We start from the raw sequence: 20000 nt of genomic DNA, 5'->3' as shown, positions 1-20000 counted from the left end.
AGGTTAAAAAGTAGAGGTATGGCTGCTGCTCTGCTATTCTTTTTTGTTTTATGCCTTATGTTGCATATTGCTTCGTTTAACTGTAACGGTCTAAGAGGAAAAACGAAAGCGGAGTTGGTATTTAATGCCATAAAAGCAGAAGTACTGTGCCTGCAAGAGACTCACTGGACTGACGAAGTTTTTAAAGATATCAGCTCACTGTGGAGAGGCAAAATTATTGCAAATAATATGAGTCACAGAGCATGTGGTGTTGCTATCTTGGTAAAAGAGGAGACATTGACTGACATACAGGTAGTCCACAAAGATGACAAAGGGAGGTTGCTTGTCATTGAATTTAATTTTTGTAACATTAGGTTTAGATTAATTAATGTCTATGCACCAAATATTGAAAAGGAAAGAAGAGAAATGTTTGATAATTTGAGGACTTTTTGTACTGAGAGATGTATTTTGGTTGGTGATTTTAATTTATGGTGTACAAGGCTGGATGGGTCCAGCAGTGTTAATTTCAGAAACGATACTTCAAGGAGTGTTTTATTTGATGTTATGAATAAGGAAGATTTAGTTGATGTATGGAGGGATATGTATCCAAACAGGAGAGAATACTCAAGAAAGCAAATGGTTTTGGGAAAAGTGAAACAAAGCAGAATAGATTTAGTTTTGATTAAAAGAAATATTTTGAGTTGGGTCTTGAATGTAAAATATAAGTTTTTGGGTTTAAGTGATCATGCTGCTTTAACTTTTGGTTTTGGGGTGAGATGTGAAGGGAGGGGAGGGGGGGTTTGGTGTTTAAACTCTTGTTTGTTAAAAGAGGAGGAATATAGAAAAATTATTTCAAGACTTATAAAAAATGAGCAAGAAAATACTTTATTTGAAGACGATGTTTGTTTATGGTGGGAACAGATGAAGAATAAAATAAAAAGAACAAGTATTAGATTTGCAAAAAAGAGGAACTTTGTGAAAAAGAAAGAGGAAAATGAAGTGAAAGAAAAATTAATAAAAGAGCTGGAAAGACTGGAGGAGGATCCGAATCGGGATAGGACATACTTTATGAAATTAGAAGGTGAGATAGAATATTATGAGAGAGAAAAATATGAGGGAGCAGTTATCAGAAGTAGGGCTCAGTATGCAGTTGAGGGAGAAAAGTGTACAAACTTCTTTCTCAACTTGGAGAAAAGTAAACAGGTAAAGTCTTATATAACGGAGCTAGAAAGTGAGAATGGAGAGAGAGTGACAGATTTTGTAGGCATTTTGGAGGTAGTGGAAGCTTTTTATGCAAAACTGTTTCAAAAGGAAGGTATAGTGCAGGAATGTGTGGATGAGATATTAGATACTGTTGATGCCAGAATATCAGATGAAAGTAAACAAATGTGTGACGATGATTTGACAATTGATGAAATTAAAATAGCTATAGAGCAAATGAAATCCAGCAAGAGTCCAGGTTCAGATGGCCTGACACATGAATTTTATAAGGTTTTTTCTGATATATTGGTGCCAATACTGTTGAAAGTGTATAAGTGTATGGAGGAAAGGAAAACGGTTCCAGAGTCAATGGCAACAGGGGTTATTACTATCTTGTTTAAAAAAAGAGGGAGTCCGTTTAAATTAGAAAATTACAGGCCTTTAAGTCTGTTGAACTCGGACTACAAGATTTTAACAAAAGCTTTAGCCAATAGATTGAGGGACGTGGTAGGAGAAATAATAGCACCAACACAAGCTTATAGTATACCAGGTAGGGACATCACTGATGTCATATGTACAATTAGAGATGTAGTCAATAGTATGAATAATGATGGTGAGGGTGGTCTAGTCCTGAATTTAGACTTAAATAAAGCTTTTGATAGGGTTGAACATGGGTATTTAGAACAGGTTTTGGGCAAATTTGGTTTTGGGGATAGGTTTGTTAATTGGATAATGTTGCTATATGCAAATGCTAAAAGTTGTGTGAAAATAAATGGTATGCTCACTGATGTTTTCCCAGTACAACGGTCAGTCAGACAAGGCTGTCCTCTTTCAGCCTTGCTCTATTCTTTAGCAGCAGAACCATTGGCAACACTATGTAAAAAAGACATTTCTTTACAAAGCATTCAAATACCATATAGCACAAATAGTCTAATTCATCAATTTGCTGACGATACAACCTTTACTGTCAGAACCATAGAAAGTGTAAAAGGAATAATGAAACATGTTGAAACATATGGGAGAGCATCAGGAGCAAAAGTAAACATAGAAAAATCAGAAATTATGTGTGTAGGGCATACAAATCCAGAAGAGTGTGAAATTCCTTTAAAGATAACGAGAGACTTCATTAAAATATTGGGTGTGAACATAGGAGTACAGAGTAAGGAAGCGAGAGATGCCACATGGACTGGTATATTGAATAAAGTTAAACAATTATTAAATTTGTGGTCTATGAGAGGGCTGCGATTAAAAGGTAAGGTTGTAGTCATTAACTCATTGCTTCTATCAAAATTTAATTATGTGATGGGAGCTCTAGATCTCCCTGAGTGGGTTTTGAATGAGGTGAGAGCTGTAATAAGTAAGTTTCTGTGGAGAGGAAAAGGAGTTAAAATATCTATGAAGACATTAATAGCAGGGTATGGAGAGGGAGGGCTAAAACTGATGGACTTAGATGTTAAACGAAAAGCATTGAGAATAAAGGTGGTTAAAAAATATCTATATGGTAAGGAGGAGTATGGTTGGAAAGGGTTCTTTAAGGATTTTCTGTGTAAAAGTGGAGGATGTGGGGACAGTGGGATCTTTATGAGATTCAGAAAGAATATGTTGGAAAATCTTCCTGTGTTTTATCAAGAGGTATTTCTAGCTTGGGCAGATTTCATTGAGCACCTGAAATATGACTGCAAAACAATAAATCAAATATTAGATCAGCCAGTATTTATGAATCCACAAATAAAAAACAGTGGGAATGTTTTGTATGACAAAGTTTTCATACAAGCAGGATTAAAACAAGTGAGAGATTTTGCTTATGAGTATGTGCCTGGCTTCTTGCCAAATAGAGCCATTTTTGACAGTGTTGTGGAGATAGACGAGGAGGTAGGTAGAACTAAGGTGGATAATGTGATTAAGTGCATAAAAGGAAGCTTACCGGATATATGGATTAAAACAATAGAGAGGGAAACAGTTCAGGTAGGAAAGAGTGAGCTACCAGATCTGTACATTGATCAGATTGATGGGAAAATGCTCTTTAATAAAATAAAAGTAAAGATGTTGTACACGTTGATGCTGATGAAAGAAATCAAGACCCCAGCATCAGAAAATGTTTGGTTGAAGGTATTTCAGGATCTGAATGTGAAAGAAATTTGGAAAAATTTACATGTCAAGTACAATAGCATAGACTGTGAAAATTTGGACTTCAAACTCAGACATAACAGAATATACACGAATGTGGTCATTCACCAAATTAATAAAAATGTAGATCGGTTTTGTGATGTTTGTAAATCAGATCCTGAAACACTGATGCATTTGTTTTTTGAATGCAAGGAATTAAAGAACTTTCAATTGAAACTAATAACCCTGATCAAAAACAATTGGAAATTAGATCTGATAGCGAATGATTGGAAGAAAGTTTTCTTTTTTGGTTCAAGTAAAACATCAAAAACTGTGAATGTTAATTTGTTTAATTTTGTATTAAGTCATGCTAGATATGCAGTATGGCTAAGGAGAAATTTAGCACATTTTGAAGGGAAGAGGATAGAAGTGTTAGCTTTGTTTGTATCGGTATTAAGGAAAGATGTTGCTTTGCGATGGAACTTTTTGAGTAGGAGTTTGTTTGAGGAGTTTTTTGTGCAAGGCAGTAGCCTTATTTCTATTGATGATGGAGGTAGATTTCATATTAATTTATGATTTTTATCCTTTGTGCTTTGTTTTGTTGTTAATGTGTATGTATATGTAAATATTGTGTTCTGAAAAGCTTTGTATATTTTCATAATAAAAGAAAAAAAAAAAAAAAAAAAAGCACGCCCGATCTCGTCCGATCTCGGAAGCTAAGCAGGGTCGGGCCTGGTTAGTACTTGGATGGGAGACCGCCTGGGAATACCAGGTGCTGTAAGCTTTTTCACTTTTCTGTGCAAACAACAGAGGACGCTGCTGCTTCAGTAAACAGCACTGACTGTGCCACTGCTCAACTGTCAATCACTGTGCAGACAGTTCAGCTCACAGTGCACAAACCACACTTTCATATTATCACATTACACAGTTGACAAGTTGACAAGTTGAGAGAAAGAAAGAAAGAAAGAAAGTCAAGCAAAGACACCCGCGCTTGACATACACAGCCATGTCTGTGATGGTGTGGATCATCATGTATAAAGGGGGTAGTTGTCACTTGCTCTGCGGCTTACGGCCATACCACCCTGAGCACGCCCGATCTCGTCCGATCTCGGAAGCTAAGCAGGGTCGGGCCTGGTTAGTACTTGGATGGGAGACCGCCTGGGAATACCAGGTGCTGTAAGCTTTTTCACTTTTCTGTGCAAACAACAGAGGACGCTGCTGCTTCAGTAAACAGCACTGACTGTGCCACTGCTCAACTGTCAATCACTGTGCAGACAGTTCAGCTCACAGTGCACAAACCACACTTTCATATTATCACATTACACAGTTGACAAGTTGAGAGAAAGAAAGAAAGAAAGAAAGTCAAGCAAAGACACCCGCGCTTGACATACACAGCCATGTCTGTGATGGTGTGGATCATCATGTATAAAGGGGGTAGTTGTCACTTGCTCTGCGGCTTACGGCCATACCACCCTGAGCACGCCCGATCTCGGAAGCTAAGCAGGGTCGGGCCTGGTTAGTACTTGGATGGGAGACCGCCTGGGAATACCAGGTGCTGTAAGCTTTTTCACTTTTCTGTGCAAACAACAGAGGACGCTGCTGCTTCAGTAAACAGCACTGACTGTGCCACTGCTCAACTGGCAGTCACTGTGCAGACAGTTCAGCTCACAGTGCACAAACCACACTTTCATATTATAACATTACACAGTTGACAAGTTGAGAGAAAGAAAGAAAGAAAGAAAGTCAAGCAAAGAGACCCGCGCTTGACATACACAGCCATGTCTGTGATGGTGTGGATCATCATGTATAAAGGGGGTAGTTGTGACTTGCTCTGCGGCTTACGGCCATACCACCCTGAGCACGCATCACGCATGACAGGTTGCACGGCAGTTGAGAGATAGGAAGTGAGCGAGAGAGAGCGAGCGAGCGAGCGAGTGTTTTTTTTTCGAGTTATTATTTGTGTGAATGAGCGTGTTTTAGTGTTTGAGCGACTGTGGTTTTTGTGTGTTTTCATTCCCCCAACAGCTTTAACGCTGTTTGGGGGGATTACAGCTTTTTCTTTTCCCTCTTTTTTTTTGAACCCGTTTGTGGGTTTAAACTACGGATGGACAAAATGGCGGCCAGGACTAATGGACAGTTTACAAACACTTTGAGAAAGGAAAACGGACTAAACGAAACGGTAACGGCGAAAACACAGACAGCAGGAACGAAAACGGCTTATGAAAAAGATTTAACGATCCAGATTGAGCTAAACGGAGATGACAATGTAACAACGATGGAGCTAATGAAGTGTGTGAGAGAGCTGTGCGGGGGACTAATTGCATGCAGATGCATTGGTAACAAGAGATACGAGATCACGATGACGAACACGTCTGGGAAACAAAGGCTGCTGGACGGCTTCAGGATCGGAGCAACGAGTGTGCTGGGGAAGGAGCTGACAAATGACGAGCTGGTGGTGTCATTCCTGGGGCTGCCGGCGTACATTACGGACGAGGAAATACTGCAGAAACTACATGGCTGGGGAGTGTCGGCCACATCACAGATTAAGAGAAGAATGTGGCCGGGAACGAGAATCGCAGACGGGACCAGGTACGTGAAAGTAAAGTTTAATGAAACGGTACAGTCTCTTCCTTATTCGGCTCGGTTTCAAACGGCCACGGGGCCGGAATACTTCAGGGTGATTCATGACAGGCAGGTTAAGGTGTGTAGAATTTGTATTCAGCCAGGGCACATCCTCAGAGAATGCCCGGAATTCACCTGTCATAAATGCGGAGTCCAGGGGCATTACGCGAGAGAATGCGTAAAAGTCGAGGAGAGGTGTGAGCTATGCCACAACAATATGGAAAACTGTGTCTGTAGGAACAGTGAATCAGAGGAGGTCCGTGAAGGGTCTGAGTCAGGTCAGGAGGGGAGTGAGTGCGAAGCTGAGGAGGCGGAGATGGAGTGTTTCAGTGAGGCGGCGGGAGCTGGTGAGACGAGGAGTCCCAGCGCAGAGCCGCAGGCAGACGAGAGCTTGGTGAGCGCGCAGTGGTGTGATTCTGACATCGAGAGCGCTAGTATGAGTCTGCCCTGCGGCCAAAGAGAGCACACTGAGGCGGGGACGGGACTGGGAAAAGCTCTCGGACCCGCCGATCTCCCTGCTCTGGAAAAATCACTATTAACCGCCGCCTCTCAGGCTGAAACGGACGCTCCGCAAAGCGCTCCGCTCTGCGCTCCGCGCTCGGCGAAGAGCGCACCGCCAGCAGCTCCCCAAATGGCTGACTCGGAATCCGACATGGACCTCACACAGATCACGCAAATCAGAAAAAGGCAAAATACAGAGAGGCAGGCGAAAAAAAGCAAAAAAAGTAAGGCAAAAAATCAGATATGATAGCAAATCTCTCATTTTTGCAGCTCACCCTCTCCATGACAGTTATTCTCTCGCTCAATGCCCGTGGGCTCCGCAGCAGAGGGAAAATTGAATGCATTCTTGGGTCTGTCAAATGTGATATCTTATGTTTACAAGAGACAAGATGGGATGAAAGCGCCATCAGTTTTGTTAAAGCGCTGTGGAGAGGGTCGGTCATGTATGCTAATGGGACAGATTTAGCGAGAGGAGTGGCCATCTTATGCAAAGAAAACAGCTTTGAAAAAACGGACTGTGTGCATAAAGACGCTGAAGGCAGGATGATTGTAATAGATGTGGAAAGAGGGGGGGAAAAACAAAGGATTATAAATGTATATGCTTCAAATGAGGAAAAAAACAGGAAAATATTTTTCAAACAAATAACAAAATGGTGTAAAACGAATTGTGTGATAATAGGGGACTTCAATGTTGTTTTAAACAAAATGGATATCTCAGCAAATAATGTATTTAAGGAGGATGCCAGCAGGAAAATACTGTATGAAACCATGAATGATAATAACCTGACAGAGATATGGAGAGTGTTACAGCCAAACAAAAGAGAGTTCTCAAGGAGACAAGTAGTTGAAGGGAAGTTGAAGCAGTCAAGAATTGATCTATGCTTAGGCACTCCAGCAGTGGTGTCTCAGTTAAAAAGTGCAAGATACATACCCAACAGCTGGAGTGACCACTCTCTGCTAGAAATAAGAATGGGGAAAACAGGAGAGTTTAGAAATGGAGGCTTGTGGTGCTTAAACAATAGTTGCATTGAAGATGAGAAATTTAGAAGAAAAATGAATAATCTGTTAGAAGCAATGACTGAAGAAATATTGAACACAGAAGATGTGATAGAGTGGTGGGAAGGAGCTAAGTTAAGAATCAAAAAAGCATGTATTAATTATTGCAAACAAAAGAGATGGATAGAAAACAGAGAAGAGGAAGAAATCAGAGAACAGGTAAGGAGAGAATTAGAGAAGATTGAAGAAGAACCAAATTATGATGTCAGTAAATATATATGTTTAAAATCTCAATTAGATCACTTGGAAATGAAAAGGTGCAAGGGAGCAATAATCAGGAGCAAGGCGAAGCATATCACAGAAGGAGAAAAATGTACTGCCTATTTCTTGGGGCTAGAAAAAAGGAAGCAAAGCAAAACATTCATAAAAGAATTGAAAAATGAGAAAGGTGAAATAATAACAGATGCAGTAAATCTTTTAGAAACAGCACAAACATATTATAAACAGTTATTCACAAGTTGTAACATAAAGCCAGAAAGTATGGAGGGAGCTATGGAGAGTATTGAAAGTAAATTGTCTAAAGAGGACAGAGAGTGGTGTGATGCTCCACTTACCTTACAGGAGGTGGAGATGGCAATAGGAGAACTGGGGAAGAACAAAAGTCCAGGCACAGATGGGCTGTCAGCTGAGTTTTATCAAGCTTTTAAACTCAGGTTGGCTCCGATCCTACTCACAATGTATAACCATATGCAAAATGGAGGTCGAACTCCCAGGACCTTGACACTTGGACTAATAACTGTTGTATACAAGAACAGAGGGGACAAAGCCTTGCTGGAGAATTACAGACCAATCAGTTTATTAAACACAGATTACAAAATTCTCACCAAGATATTGGCAAACAGGTTAAAATCAGTCATTTCTTCCATCATCAACTGGTCTCAAGCTTACGGCATTCCGGGGCGAGACATCACAGACACAATTCTGTCAGTTAAAGAAACAATAAATCACATGACAAAACAGGGTGGAATCTATCTGGGTGTGGACTTCAACAAAGCATTTGACAGAGTCGAACACAATTTCCTCTGGGCAGTACTGGCAAAATTTGGTTTCGGCAATAACTTCACAAATTGGATACAATTACTATACAGCAATGCAAACAGTAAAGTCAAATGCAATGGGCAATTATCAGACACTTTTCGGATTCAAAGATCAATAAGGCAAGGCTGTCCCCTCTCCTCCCTGTTATACAGCCTGGTGGCCGAACCCCTCGGAATGTTAATCAGGAAGGACAAGCAAATTAAAGGTATAACATCACCAGCAGGGAAAGAACACAAAATAGCACAGTTTGCGGATGATACTAACATAATGACACAGGATGAGGACAGCATAGACAAGGTTTTAGTTCATATTGAAACATACAGCAAAGCATCAGGGGCAAAAGTCAACTTTAACAAATCAGAAATCATGTACTGTGGCGAGGTGGTGCGGTCACCAGGCAGATGGCAGTTCAGGGAGGCAGGAGAGAGTGTCAAGGTCCTGGGAGTGCACCTGGGGAAAAACCAGGACAAAGCCAGAGACAAAACGTGGAGGGAGGCGCTGGGAAAAATAAGCAGCACGCTGGCACTGTGGAGGATGAGGGGGCTCACACTGAGAGGCAAGGTGGTCGTAGCCAACTCCCTTGTGCTCTCACAGCTAAACCACATACTGGCAGTCTACGACATACCCGGACACATCCAAACCAGCATAAATAACAGCATCTCCACGTTTCTCTGGAGAAGCAAAAGAAATCTAATAGCACACAGGACAATAATCAATGACTATAAAGAAGGAGGTCTAAAACTAATTGATATTGCAACAAAGAAACATGTCTTCAGAATTCAAACAATCAAAAAAGCCTTGCAAAATTCTAAAAATCATCCATGGCAAGATTACCTGCAAAAAACAATAACCTCCTTAGGTCACTGTGGCAGACACAACCTCTGCCAAATTCTACCCAAGAAACAGTACTCACATCTCCAACCGTTTGAAAGAGAGATCCTTGAAGCCTGGGAGCTGGCACGGCCACTCCTCAAGACAAAGGTCTCCAATAGGTCACAGTTACTGAAGCTCCCCATCCTCCACAATCCAGAGCTCACTTGTAGGGGCACCTCCCTCTCATATGGCTTCCTGGTGGCAGCAGGGCTGCAAACATTAGGGGACATAATGAATGGAAAGGGTAAAATAGACAGTGAAAAAATAATGACTGCTTTGAGGGACAAAGGGTGCAAGGGGAAAAAACAGTACATACAACAGGTGTGTGAGGAAATGGAAAAGAACATGCCTCCTGAATGGAAACAAGCCCACAAAAACTCTGTTTGTAAGGTGCAGGATGACACCCTGGATTTCCTCCTGTGGACTGGTGCACACACCAAAAGCATGCAAGAAATAAAATCTAAAACATGGTACACTATGTTGCTAAAAAAGGCCACACGGAGGCCCACCTCAGAAATAACCTGGAAGAAAGCATTCCCATTCAAAAACACGTCTACAATTTGGCACAACATAAGTCCTTGTTACAGTAACCCACAATGCACTAACACAGATTACAAAATAAGGCACAGGAGGATCTTCACAGGCGTCATTCTGCACCAGATTAACAAAAACATGTACGGAAGAGACTGTACTGTTTGTCAAGAGCAGGAGGAGGATTTAGAGCATCTCCTCCTGCATTGTCCCGTCTGCATTCCTTTCTCTGAGCAGGTCAAAGAACTCCTGGAAATGTGCTGTGAACTCAGGATTTCCAACACAACGGACTGGCAGTGGACTCTGCTATTTGGACTAACGGAAAAGAGAAAAGGAATTAACAATGAACTCATCAATATCATCCTTGCCTTCGCCAGACACACAATCTATACAGCCAGGAACTATGCACTCTATGATAACAGACAAACCAACAGGTGGAAGATCTTCACAAACTCAATAAAACTTCATATACGGACAATGCAAAAAGCAGACAAACAGAAATTTGAAAAAATCTTCTTAGACAAAGCAAAACTTGTGAGAATAACAGGAGACAATGTGCTAAGTTTTGCTTTTTAAGTAGTGTCATTATGTCTCTTCAGAATGTTGGTCTTCCTTGCTGGTTGATTTGTGTTCTATCTGGTTCCAGCAGGGTATTTTATTTCATCATGCCATTATAGTCCATTTTATTTTAATGTATTTCATTTTAGTTTGGTTTTTTCTCCTTTTGGTGTTGTTGTTTCTTTCTTTCTTTGGGTTTAAATGTGGACACCGGTACCCTTCAGTTCACTGTATTGGAGGGAGATCCAGTCTTCATAGAAAGTTAATGTGAATCTCTCCTGGGGGCGTGGAGACTGCACTGATTTTTCGTTGTTTCTTTCTTTGGTGTTTGTAAATATAATGTAAATATGGGTTTTAAAAAAAGCATAAATCACTGCATACTTTAGCTTTCACTGTCCGAGTTTACATGTTGAGAATAAGATTGAATGATGTAAAAATTTGAATTTCTTGATAATAAAAGAGAAAAAAAAAAAAAAAAGCACGCCCGATCTCGTCCGATCTCGGAAGCTAAGCAGGGTCGGGCCTGGTTAGTACTTGGATGGGAGACCGCCTGGGAATACCAGGTGCTGTAAGCTTTTTCACTTTTCTGTGCAAACAACAGAGGACGCTGCTGCTTCAGTAAACAGCACTGACTGTGCCACTGCTCAACTGTCAATCACTGTGCAGACAGTTCAGCTCACAGTGCACAAACCACACTTTCATATTATCACATTACACAGTTGACAAGTTGACAAGTTGAGAGAAAGAAAGAAAGAAAGAAAGTCAAGCAAAGACACCCGCGCTTGACATACACAGCCATGTCTGTGATGGTGTGGATCATCATGTATAAAGGGGGTAGTTGTCACTTGCTCTGCGGCTTACGGCCATACCACCCTGAGCACGCCCGATCTCGTCCGATCTCGGAAGCTAAGCAGGGTCGGGCCTGGTTAGTACTTGGATGGGAGACCGCCTGGGAATACCAGGTGCTGTAAGCTTTTTCACTTTTCTGTGCAAACAACAGAGGACGCTGCTGCTTCAGTAAACAGCACTGACTGTGCCACTGCTCAACTGTCAATCACTGTGCAGACAGTTCAGCTCACAGTGCACAAACCACACTTTCATATTATCACATTACACAGTTGACAAGTTGACAAGTTGAGAGAAAGAAAGAAAGAAAGAAAGTCGAGCAAAGACACCCGCGCTTGACATACACAGCCATGTCTGTGATGGTGTGGATCATCATGTATAAAGGGGGTAGTTGTCACTTGCTCTGCGGCTTACGGCCATACCAACCTGAGCACGCCTGATCTCGGAAGCTAAGCAGGGTCGGGCCTGGTTAGTACTTGGATGGGAGACCGCCTGGGAATACCAGGTGCTGTAAGCTTTTTCACTTTTCTGTGCAAACAACAGAGGACGCTGCTGCTTCAGTAAACAGCACTGACTGTGCCACTGCTCAACTGTCAATCACTGTGCAGACAGTTCAGCTCACAGTGCACAAACCACACTTTCATATTATCACATTACACAGTTGACAAGTTGACAAGTTGAGAGAAAGAAAGAAAGAAAGAAAGTCAAGCAAAGACACCCGCGCTTGACATACACAGCCATGTCTGTGATGGTGTGGATCATCATGTATAAAGGGGGTAGTTGTCACTTGCTCTGCGGCTTACGGCCATACCACCCTGAGCACGCCCGATCTCGTCCGATCTCGGAAGTTAAGCAGGGTCGGGCCTGGTTAGTACTTGGATGGGAGACCGCCTGGGAATACCAGGTGCTGTAAGCTTTTTCACTTTTCTGTGCAAACAACAGAGGACGCTGCTGCTTCAGTAAACAGCACTGACTGTGCCACTGCTCAACTGTCAATCACTGTGCAGACAGTTCAGCTCACAGTGCACAAACCACACTTTCATATTATCACATTACACAGTTGACAAGTTGAGAGAAAGAAAGAAAGAAAGAAAGTCAAGCAAAGACACCCGCGCTTGACATACACAGCCATGTCTGTGATGGTGTGGATCATCATGTATAAAGGGGGTAGTTGTCACTTGCTCTGCGGCTTACGGCCATACCACCCTGAGCACGCCCGATCTCGGAAGCTAAGCAGGGTCGGGCCTGGTTAGTACTTGGATGGGAGACCGCCTGGGAATACCAGGTGCTGTAAGCTTTTTCACTTTTCTGTGCAAACAACAGAGGACGCTGCTGCTTCAGTAAACAGCACTGACTGTGCCACTGCTCAACTGGCAGTCACTGTGCAGACAGTTCAGCTCACAGTGCACAAACCACACTTTCATATTATAACATTACACAGTTGACAAGTTGAGAGAAAGAAAGAAAGAAAGAAAGTCAAGCAAAGAGACCCGCGCTTGACATACACAGCCATGTCTGTGATGGTGTGGATCATCATGTATAAAGGGGGTAGTTGTGACTTGCTCTGCGGCTTACGGCCATACCACCCTGAGCACGCCCGATCTCGTCCGATCTCGGAAGCTAAGCAGGGTCGGGCCTGGTTAGTACTTGGATGGGAGACCGCCTGGGAATACCAGGTGCTGTAAGCTTTTTCACTTTTCTGTGCAAACAACAGAGGACGCTGCTGCTTTAGTAAACAGCACTGACTGTGCCACTGCTCAACTGTCAATCACTGTGCAGACAGTTCAGCTCACAGTGCACAAACCACACTTTCATATTATCACATTACACAGTTGACAAGTTGACAAGTTGAGAGAAAGAAAGAAAGAAAGAAAGTCAAGCAAAGACACCCGCGCTTGACATACACAGCCATGTCTGTGATGGTGTGGATCATCATGTATAAAGGGGGTAGTTGTCACTTGCTCTGCGGCTTACGGCCATACCACCCTGAGCACGCCCGATCTCGTCCGATCTCGGAAGCTAAGCAGGGTCGGGCCTGGTTAGTACTTGGATGGGAGACCGCCTGGGAATACCAGGTGCTGTAAGCTTTTTCACTTTTCTGTGCAAACAACAGAGGACGCTGCTGCTTCAGTAAACAGCACTGACTGTGCCACTGCTCAACTGTCAATCACTGTGCAGACAGTTCAGCTCACAGTGCACAAACCACACTTTCATATTATCACATTACACAGTTGACAAGTTGACAAGTTGAGAGAAAGAAAGAAAGAAAGAAAGTCGAGCAAAGACACCCGCGCTTGACATACACAGCCATGTCTGTGATGGTGTGGATCATCATGTATAAAGGGGGTAGTTGTCACTTGCTCTGCGGCTTACGGCCATACCAACCTGAGCACGCCTGATCTCGGAAGCTAAGCAGGGTCGGGCCTGGTTAGTACTTGGATGGGAGACCGCCTGGGAATACCAGGTGCTGTAAGCTTTTTCACTTTTCTGTGCAAACAACAGAGGACGCTGCTGCTTCAGTAAACAGCACTGACTGTGCCACTGCTCAACTGTCAATCACTGTGCAGACAGTTCAGCTCACAGTGCACAAACCACACTTTCATATTATCACATTACACAGTTGACAAGTTGACAAGTTGAGAGAAAGAAAGAAAGAAAGAAAGTCAAGCAAAGACACCCGCGCTTGACATACACAGCCATGTCTGTGATGGTGTGGATCATCATGTATAAAGGGGGTAGTTGTCACTTGCTCTGCGGCTTACGGCCATACCACCCTGAGCACGCCCGATCTCGTCCGATCTCGGAAGTTAAGCAGGGTCGGGCCTGGTTAGTACTTGGATGGGAGACCGCCTGGGAATACCAGGTGCTGTAAGCTTTTTCACTTTTCTGTGCAAACAACAGAGGACGCTGCTGCTTCAGTAAACAGCACTGACTGTGCCACTGCTCAACTGTCAATCACTGTGCAGACAGTTCAGCTCACAGTGCACAAACCACACTTTCATATTATCACATTACACAGTTGACAAGTTGAGAGAAAGAAAGAAAGAAAGAAAGAAAGTCGAGCAAAGACACCCGCGCTTGACATACACAGCCATGTCTGTGATGGTGTGGATCATCATGTATAAAGGGGGTAGTTGTCACTTTCTCTGCGGCTTACGGCCATACCACCCTGAGCACGCCCGATCTCGTCCGATCTCGGAAGCTAAGCAGGGTCGGGCCTGGTTAGTACTTGGATGGGAGACCGCCTGGGAATACCAGGTGCTGTAAGCTTTTTCACTTTTCTGTGCAAACAACAGAGGACGCTGCTGCTTCAGTAAACAGCACTGACTGTGCCACTGCTCAACTGTCAATCACTGTGCAGACAGTTCAGCTCACAGTGCACAAACCACACTTTCATATTATCACATTACACAGTTGACAAGTTGAGAGAAAGAAAGAAAGAAAGAAAGTCGAGCAAAGACACCCGCGCTTGACATACACAGCCATGTCTGTGATGGTGTGGATCATCATGTATAAAGGGGGTAGTTGTCACTTGCTCTCCGGCTTACGGCCATACCACCCTGAGCACGCCCGATCTCGGAAGCTAAGCAGGGTCGTGCCTGGTTAGTACTTGGATGGGAGACCGCCTGGGAATACCAGGTGCTGTAAGCTTTTTCACTTTTCTGTGCAAACAACAGAGGACGCTGCTGCTTCAGTAAACAGCACTGACTGTGCCACTGCTCAACTGTCAATCACTGTGCAGACAGTTCAGCTCACAGTGCACAAACCACACTTTCATATTATCACATTACACAGTTGACAAGTTGAGAGAAAGAAAGAAAGAAAGAAAGTCGAGCAAAGACACCCGCGCTTGACATACACAGCCATGTCTGTGATGGTGTGGATCATCATGTATAAAGGGGGTAGTTGTCACTTGCTCTGCGGCTTACGGCCATACCACCCTGAGCACGCCCGATCTCGTCCGATCTCGGAAGCTAAGCAGGGTCGGGCCTGGTTAGTACTTGGATGGGAGACCGCCTGGGAATACCAGGTGCTGTAAGCTTTTTCACTTTTCTGTGCAAACAACAGAGGATGCTGCTGCTTCAGTAAACAGCACTGACTGTGCCACTGCTCAACTGTCAATCACTGTGCAGACAGTTCAGCTCACAGTGCACAAACCACACTTTCATATTATCACATTACACAGTTGACAAGTTGAGAGAAAGAAAGAAAGAAAGAAAGTCGAGCAAAGACACCCGCGCTTGACATACACAGCCATGTCTGTGATGGTGTGGATCATCATGTATAAAGGGGGTAGTTGTCACTTGCTCTGCGGCTTACGGCCATACCACCCTGAGCACGCCCGATCTCGTCCGATCTCGGAAGCTAAGCAGGGTCGGGCCTGGTTAGTACTTGGATGGGAGACCGCCTGGGAATACCAGGTGCTGTAAGCTTTTTCACTTTTCTGTGCAAACAACAGAGGACGCTGCTGCTTCAGTAAACAGCACTGACTGTGCCACTGCTCAACTGTCAATCACTGTGCAGACAGTTCAGCTCACAGTGCACAAACCACACTTTCATATTATCACATTACACAGTTGACAAGTTGAGAGAAAGAAAGAAAGAAAGAAAGTCGAGCAAAGACACCCGCGCTTGACATACACAGCCATGTCTGTGATGGTGTGGATCATCATGTATAAAGGGGGTAGTTGTCACGTGCTCTGCGGCTTACGGCCATACCACCCTGAGCACGCCCGATCTCGTCAGATCTCGGAAGTTAAGCAGGGTCGGGCCTGGTTAGTACTTGGATGGGAGACCGCCTGGGAATACCAGGTGCTGTAAGCTTTTTCACTTTTCTGTGCAAACAACAGAGGACGCTGCTGCTTCAGTAAACAGCACTGACTGTGCCACTGCTCAACTGTCAATCACTGTGCAGACAGTTCAGCTCACAGTGCACAAACCACACTTTCATATTATCACATTACAAAGTTGACAAGTTGAGAGAAAGAAAGAAAGAAAGAAAGTCAAGCAAAGACACCCGCGCTTGACATACACAGCCATGTCTGTGATGGTGTGGATCATCATGTATAAAGGGGGTAGTTGTCACTTGCTCTGCGGCTTACGGCCATACCACCCTGAGCACGCCCGATCTCGAAAGCTAAGCAGGGTCAGGCCTGGTTAGTACTTGGATGGGAGACCGCCTGGGAATACCAGGTGCTGTAAGCTTTTTCACTTTTCTGTGCAAACAACAGAGGACGCTGCTGCTTCAGTAAACAGCACTGACTGTGCCACTGCTCAACTGTCAATCACTGTGCAGACAGTTCAGCTCACAGTGCACAAACCACACTTTCATATTATCACATTACACAGTTGACAAGTTGAGAGAAAGAAAGAAAGAAAGAAAGTCGAGCAAAGACACCCGCGCTTGACATACACAGCCATGTCTGTGATGGTGTGGATCATCATGTATAAAGGGGGTAGTTGTCACTTTCTCTGCGGCTTACGGCCATACCACCCTGAGCACGCCCGCTCTCGTCCGATCTCGGAAGCTAAGCAGGGTCGGGCCTGGTTAGTACTTGGATGGGAGACCGCCTGGGAATACCAGGTGCTGTAAGCTTTTTCACTTTTCTGTGCAAACAACAGAGGACGCTGCTGCTTCAGTAAACAGCACTGACTGTGCCACTGCTCAACTGTCAATCACTGTGCAGACAGTTCAGCTCACAGTGCACAAACCACACTTTCATATTATCACATTACACAGTTGACAAGTTGAGAGAAAGAAAGAAAGAAAGAAAGTCGAGCAAAGACACCCGCGCTTGACATACACAGCCATGTCTGTGATGGTGTGGATCATCATGTATAAAGGGGGTAGTTGTCACTTGCTCTCCGGCTTACGGCCATACCACCCTGAGCACGCCCGATCTCGTCCGATCTCGGAAGCTAAGCAGGGTCGGGCCTGGTTAGTACTTGGATGGGAGACCGCCTGGGAATACCAGGTGCTGTAAGCTTTTTCACTTTTCTGTGCAAACAACAGAGGACGCTGCTGCTTCAGTAAACAGCACTGACTGTGCCACTGCTCAACTGTCAATCACTGTGCAGACAGTTCAGCTCACAGTGCACAAACCACACTTTCATATTATCACATTACACAGTTGACAAGTTGAGAGAAAGAAAGAAAGAAAGAAAGTCGAGCAAAGACACCCGCGCTTGACATACACAGCCATGTCTGTGATGGTGTGGATCATCATGTATAAAGGGGGTAGTTGTCACTTTCTCTGCGGCTTACGGCCATACCACCCTGAGCACGCCCGATCTCGTCCGATCTCGGAAGCTAAGCAGGGTCGGGCCTGGTTAGTACTTGGATGGGAGACCGCCTGGGAATACCAGGTGCTGTAAGCTTTTTCACTTTTCTGTGCAAACAACAGAGGACGCTGCTGCTTCAGTAAACAGCACTGACTGTGCCACTGCTCAACTGTCAATCACTGTGCAGACAGTTCAGCTCACAGTGCACAAACCACACTTTCATATTATCACATTACACAGTTGACAAGTTGAGAGAAAGAAAGAAAGAAAGAAAGTCGAGCAAAGACACCCGCGCTTGACATACACAGCCATGTCTGTGATGGTGTGGATCATCATGTATAAAGGGGGTAGTTGTCACTTGCTCTCCGGCTTACGGCCATACCACCCTGAGCACGCCCGATCTCGGAAGCTAAGCAGGGTCGGGCCTGGTTAGTACTTGGATGGGAGACCGCCTGGGAATACCAGGTGCTGTAAGCTTTTTCACTTTTCTGTGCAAACAACAGAGGACGCTGCTGCTTCAGTAAACAGCACTGACTGTGCCACTGCTCAACTGTCAATCACTGTGCAGACAGTTCAGCTCACAGTGCACAAACCACACTTTCATATTATCACATTACACAGTTGACAAGTTGACAAGTTGAGAGAAAGAAAGAAAGAAAGAAAGTCAAGCAAAGACACCCGCGCTTGACATACACAGCCATGTCTGTGATGGTGTGGATCATCATGTATAAAGGGGGTAGTTGTCACTTGCTCTGCGGCTTACGGCCATACCACCCTGAGCACGCCCGATCTCGTCCGATCTCGGAAGCTAAGCAGGGTCGGGCCTGGTTAGTACTTGGATGGGAGACCGCCTGGGAATACCAGGTGCTGTAAGCTTTTTCACTTTTCTGTGCAAACAACAGAGGACGCTGCTGCTTCAGTAAACAGCACTGACTGTGCCACTGCTCAACTGTCAATCACTGTGCAGACAGTTCAGCTCACAGTGCACAAACCACACTTTCATATTATCACATTACACAGTTGACAAGTTGAGAGAAAGAAAGAAAGAAAGAAAGTCGAGCAAAGACACCCGCGCTTGACATACACAGCCATGTCTGTGATGGTGTGGATCATCATGTATAAAGGGGGTAGTTGTCACGTGCTCTGCGGCTTACGGCCATACCACCCTGAGCACGCCCGATCTCGTCAGATCTCGGAAGTTAAGCAGGGTCGGGCCTGGTTAGTACTTGGATGGGAGACCGCCTGGGAATACCAGGTGCTGTAAGCTTTTTCACTTTTCTGTGCAAACAACAGAGGACGCTGCTGCTTCAGTAAACAGCACTGACTGTGCCACTGCTCAACTGTCAATCACTGTGCAGACAGTTCAGCTCACAGTGCACAAACCACACTTTCATATTATCACATTACAAAGTTGACAAGTTGAGAGAAAGAAAGAAAGAAAGAAAGTCAAGCAAAGACACCCGCGCTTGACATACACAGCCATGTCTGTGATGGTGTGGATCATCATGTATAAAGGGGGTAGTTGTCACTTGCTCTGCGGCTTACGGCCATACCACCCTGAGCACGCCCGACCTCGGAAGCTAAGCAGGGTCGGGCCTGGTTAGTACTTGGATGGGAGACCGCCTGGGAATACCAGGTGCTGTAAGCTTTTTCACTTTTCTGTGCAAACAACAGAGGACGCTGCTGCTTCAGTAAACAGCACTGACTGTGCCACTGCTCAACTGTCAATCACTGTGCAGACAGTTCAGCTCACAGTGCACAAACCACACTTTCATATTATCACATTACACAGTTGACAAGTTGAGAGAAAGAAAGAAAGAAAGAAAGTCGAGCAAAGACACCCGCGCTTGACATACACAGCCATGTCTGTGATGGTGTGGATCATCATGTATAAAGGGGGTAGTTGTCACTTGCTCTGCGGCTTACGGCCATACCACCCTGAGCACGCCCGATCTCGTCCGATCTCGGAAGCTAAGCAGGGTCGGGCCTGGTTAGTACTTGGATGGGAGACCGCCTGGGAATACCAGGTGCTGTAAGCTTTTTCACTTTTCTGTGCAAACAACAGAGGATGCTGCTGCTTCAGTAAACAGCACTGACTGTGCCACTGCTCAACTGTCAATCACTGTGCAGACAGTTCAGCTCACAGTGCACAAACCACACTTTCATATTATCACATTACACAGTTGACAAGTTGAGAGAAAGAAAGAAAGAAAGAAAGTCGAGCAAAGACACCCGCGCTTGACATACACAGCCATGTCTGTGATGGTGTGGATCATCATGTATAAAGGGGGTAGTTGTCACTTGCTCTGCGGCTTACGGCCATACCACCCTGAGCACGCCCGATCTCGTCCGATCTCGGAAGCTAAGCAGGGTCGGGCCTGGTTAGTACTTGGATGGGAGACCGCCTG

General features: G+C 44.4%; 17 non-coding genes and 8 pseudogenes across 17 annotated transcripts in view; all 25 read left to right on the top strand.

Moving 5' to 3' along the window:
* Nucleotides 1-4349: 4349 nt before the first annotated feature.
* Nucleotides 4350-4468, top strand: LOC139610785 (5S ribosomal RNA). Its single transcript, XR_011686090.1, has one exon. It is a non-coding gene; the product is annotated as a 5S ribosomal RNA (ribosomal RNA).
* Nucleotides 4469-4740: 272 nt separating this feature from the next.
* LOC139610330 (5S ribosomal RNA) lies at nucleotides 4741-4849 on the top strand (annotated as a pseudogene).
* Nucleotides 4850-11319: 6470 nt separating this feature from the next.
* Nucleotides 11320-11438, top strand: LOC139610783 (5S ribosomal RNA). Its single transcript, XR_011686088.1, has one exon. It is a non-coding gene; the product is annotated as a 5S ribosomal RNA (ribosomal RNA).
* A 280-nt stretch (nucleotides 11439-11718) lies between these two features.
* Nucleotides 11719-11827, top strand: LOC139610433 (5S ribosomal RNA; annotated as a pseudogene).
* Nucleotides 11828-12107: 280 nt separating this feature from the next.
* On the top strand, nucleotides 12108-12226 carry LOC139610492 (5S ribosomal RNA). The gene has a single exon (XR_011685801.1). It is a non-coding gene; the product is annotated as a 5S ribosomal RNA (ribosomal RNA).
* A 272-nt stretch (nucleotides 12227-12498) lies between these two features.
* On the top strand, nucleotides 12499-12607 carry LOC139610329 (5S ribosomal RNA; annotated as a pseudogene).
* A 272-nt stretch (nucleotides 12608-12879) lies between these two features.
* Nucleotides 12880-12998, top strand: LOC139610782 (5S ribosomal RNA). The gene has a single exon (XR_011686087.1). It is a non-coding gene; the product is annotated as a 5S ribosomal RNA (ribosomal RNA).
* Nucleotides 12999-13278: 280 nt separating this feature from the next.
* On the top strand, nucleotides 13279-13397 carry LOC139610781 (5S ribosomal RNA). The gene has a single exon (XR_011686086.1). It is a non-coding gene; the product is annotated as a 5S ribosomal RNA (ribosomal RNA).
* A 280-nt stretch (nucleotides 13398-13677) lies between these two features.
* LOC139610432 (5S ribosomal RNA) lies at nucleotides 13678-13786 on the top strand (annotated as a pseudogene).
* A 280-nt stretch (nucleotides 13787-14066) lies between these two features.
* On the top strand, nucleotides 14067-14185 carry LOC139610480 (5S ribosomal RNA). Its single transcript, XR_011685790.1, has one exon. It is a non-coding gene; the product is annotated as a 5S ribosomal RNA (ribosomal RNA).
* Nucleotides 14186-14461: 276 nt separating this feature from the next.
* On the top strand, nucleotides 14462-14580 carry LOC139610780 (5S ribosomal RNA). The gene has a single exon (XR_011686085.1). It is a non-coding gene; the product is annotated as a 5S ribosomal RNA (ribosomal RNA).
* Nucleotides 14581-14852: 272 nt separating this feature from the next.
* On the top strand, nucleotides 14853-14961 carry LOC139610429 (5S ribosomal RNA; annotated as a pseudogene).
* A 272-nt stretch (nucleotides 14962-15233) lies between these two features.
* On the top strand, nucleotides 15234-15352 carry LOC139610779 (5S ribosomal RNA). The gene has a single exon (XR_011686084.1). It is a non-coding gene; the product is annotated as a 5S ribosomal RNA (ribosomal RNA).
* A 272-nt stretch (nucleotides 15353-15624) lies between these two features.
* Nucleotides 15625-15743, top strand: LOC139610778 (5S ribosomal RNA). The gene has a single exon (XR_011686083.1). It is a non-coding gene; the product is annotated as a 5S ribosomal RNA (ribosomal RNA).
* A 272-nt stretch (nucleotides 15744-16015) lies between these two features.
* On the top strand, nucleotides 16016-16134 carry LOC139610669 (5S ribosomal RNA). Its single transcript, XR_011685974.1, has one exon. It is a non-coding gene; the product is annotated as a 5S ribosomal RNA (ribosomal RNA).
* A 272-nt stretch (nucleotides 16135-16406) lies between these two features.
* LOC139610437 (5S ribosomal RNA) lies at nucleotides 16407-16515 on the top strand (annotated as a pseudogene).
* Nucleotides 16516-16787: 272 nt separating this feature from the next.
* On the top strand, nucleotides 16788-16906 carry LOC139610227 (5S ribosomal RNA). The gene has a single exon (XR_011685674.1). It is a non-coding gene; the product is annotated as a 5S ribosomal RNA (ribosomal RNA).
* Nucleotides 16907-17178: 272 nt separating this feature from the next.
* LOC139610777 (5S ribosomal RNA) lies at nucleotides 17179-17297 on the top strand. The gene has a single exon (XR_011686082.1). It is a non-coding gene; the product is annotated as a 5S ribosomal RNA (ribosomal RNA).
* A 272-nt stretch (nucleotides 17298-17569) lies between these two features.
* Nucleotides 17570-17688, top strand: LOC139610776 (5S ribosomal RNA). Its single transcript, XR_011686081.1, has one exon. It is a non-coding gene; the product is annotated as a 5S ribosomal RNA (ribosomal RNA).
* A 272-nt stretch (nucleotides 17689-17960) lies between these two features.
* On the top strand, nucleotides 17961-18069 carry LOC139610328 (5S ribosomal RNA; annotated as a pseudogene).
* Nucleotides 18070-18349: 280 nt separating this feature from the next.
* Nucleotides 18350-18468, top strand: LOC139610775 (5S ribosomal RNA). The gene has a single exon (XR_011686080.1). It is a non-coding gene; the product is annotated as a 5S ribosomal RNA (ribosomal RNA).
* Nucleotides 18469-18740: 272 nt separating this feature from the next.
* LOC139610657 (5S ribosomal RNA) lies at nucleotides 18741-18859 on the top strand. The gene has a single exon (XR_011685963.1). It is a non-coding gene; the product is annotated as a 5S ribosomal RNA (ribosomal RNA).
* Nucleotides 18860-19131: 272 nt separating this feature from the next.
* LOC139610337 (5S ribosomal RNA) lies at nucleotides 19132-19240 on the top strand (annotated as a pseudogene).
* A 272-nt stretch (nucleotides 19241-19512) lies between these two features.
* On the top strand, nucleotides 19513-19631 carry LOC139610774 (5S ribosomal RNA). Its single transcript, XR_011686079.1, has one exon. It is a non-coding gene; the product is annotated as a 5S ribosomal RNA (ribosomal RNA).
* A 272-nt stretch (nucleotides 19632-19903) lies between these two features.
* Nucleotides 19904-20000, top strand: part of LOC139610772 (5S ribosomal RNA) — a 119-nt gene continuing 22 nt past the window's right edge. The window contains exon 1 of the ribosomal RNA XR_011686077.1: nucleotides 19904-20000. This exon is cut by the window's right edge and continues 22 nt beyond it. This is a non-coding gene — a ribosomal RNA (5S ribosomal RNA).

This window comes from Trachinotus anak, unplaced genomic scaffold (genome assembly GCF_046630095.1).
Source record: "Trachinotus anak isolate AG129_WGS33_773 ecotype Australia unplaced genomic scaffold, CSIRO_AGI_Tana_v1 ptg000026l, whole genome shotgun sequence".
NCBI lineage: Eukaryota > Metazoa > Chordata > Actinopteri > Carangiformes > Carangidae > Trachinotus > Trachinotus anak.
The sequence above is the reverse complement of the archived record's forward strand: the minus strand, read 5'-3'. Positions and strand labels throughout refer to the sequence as shown.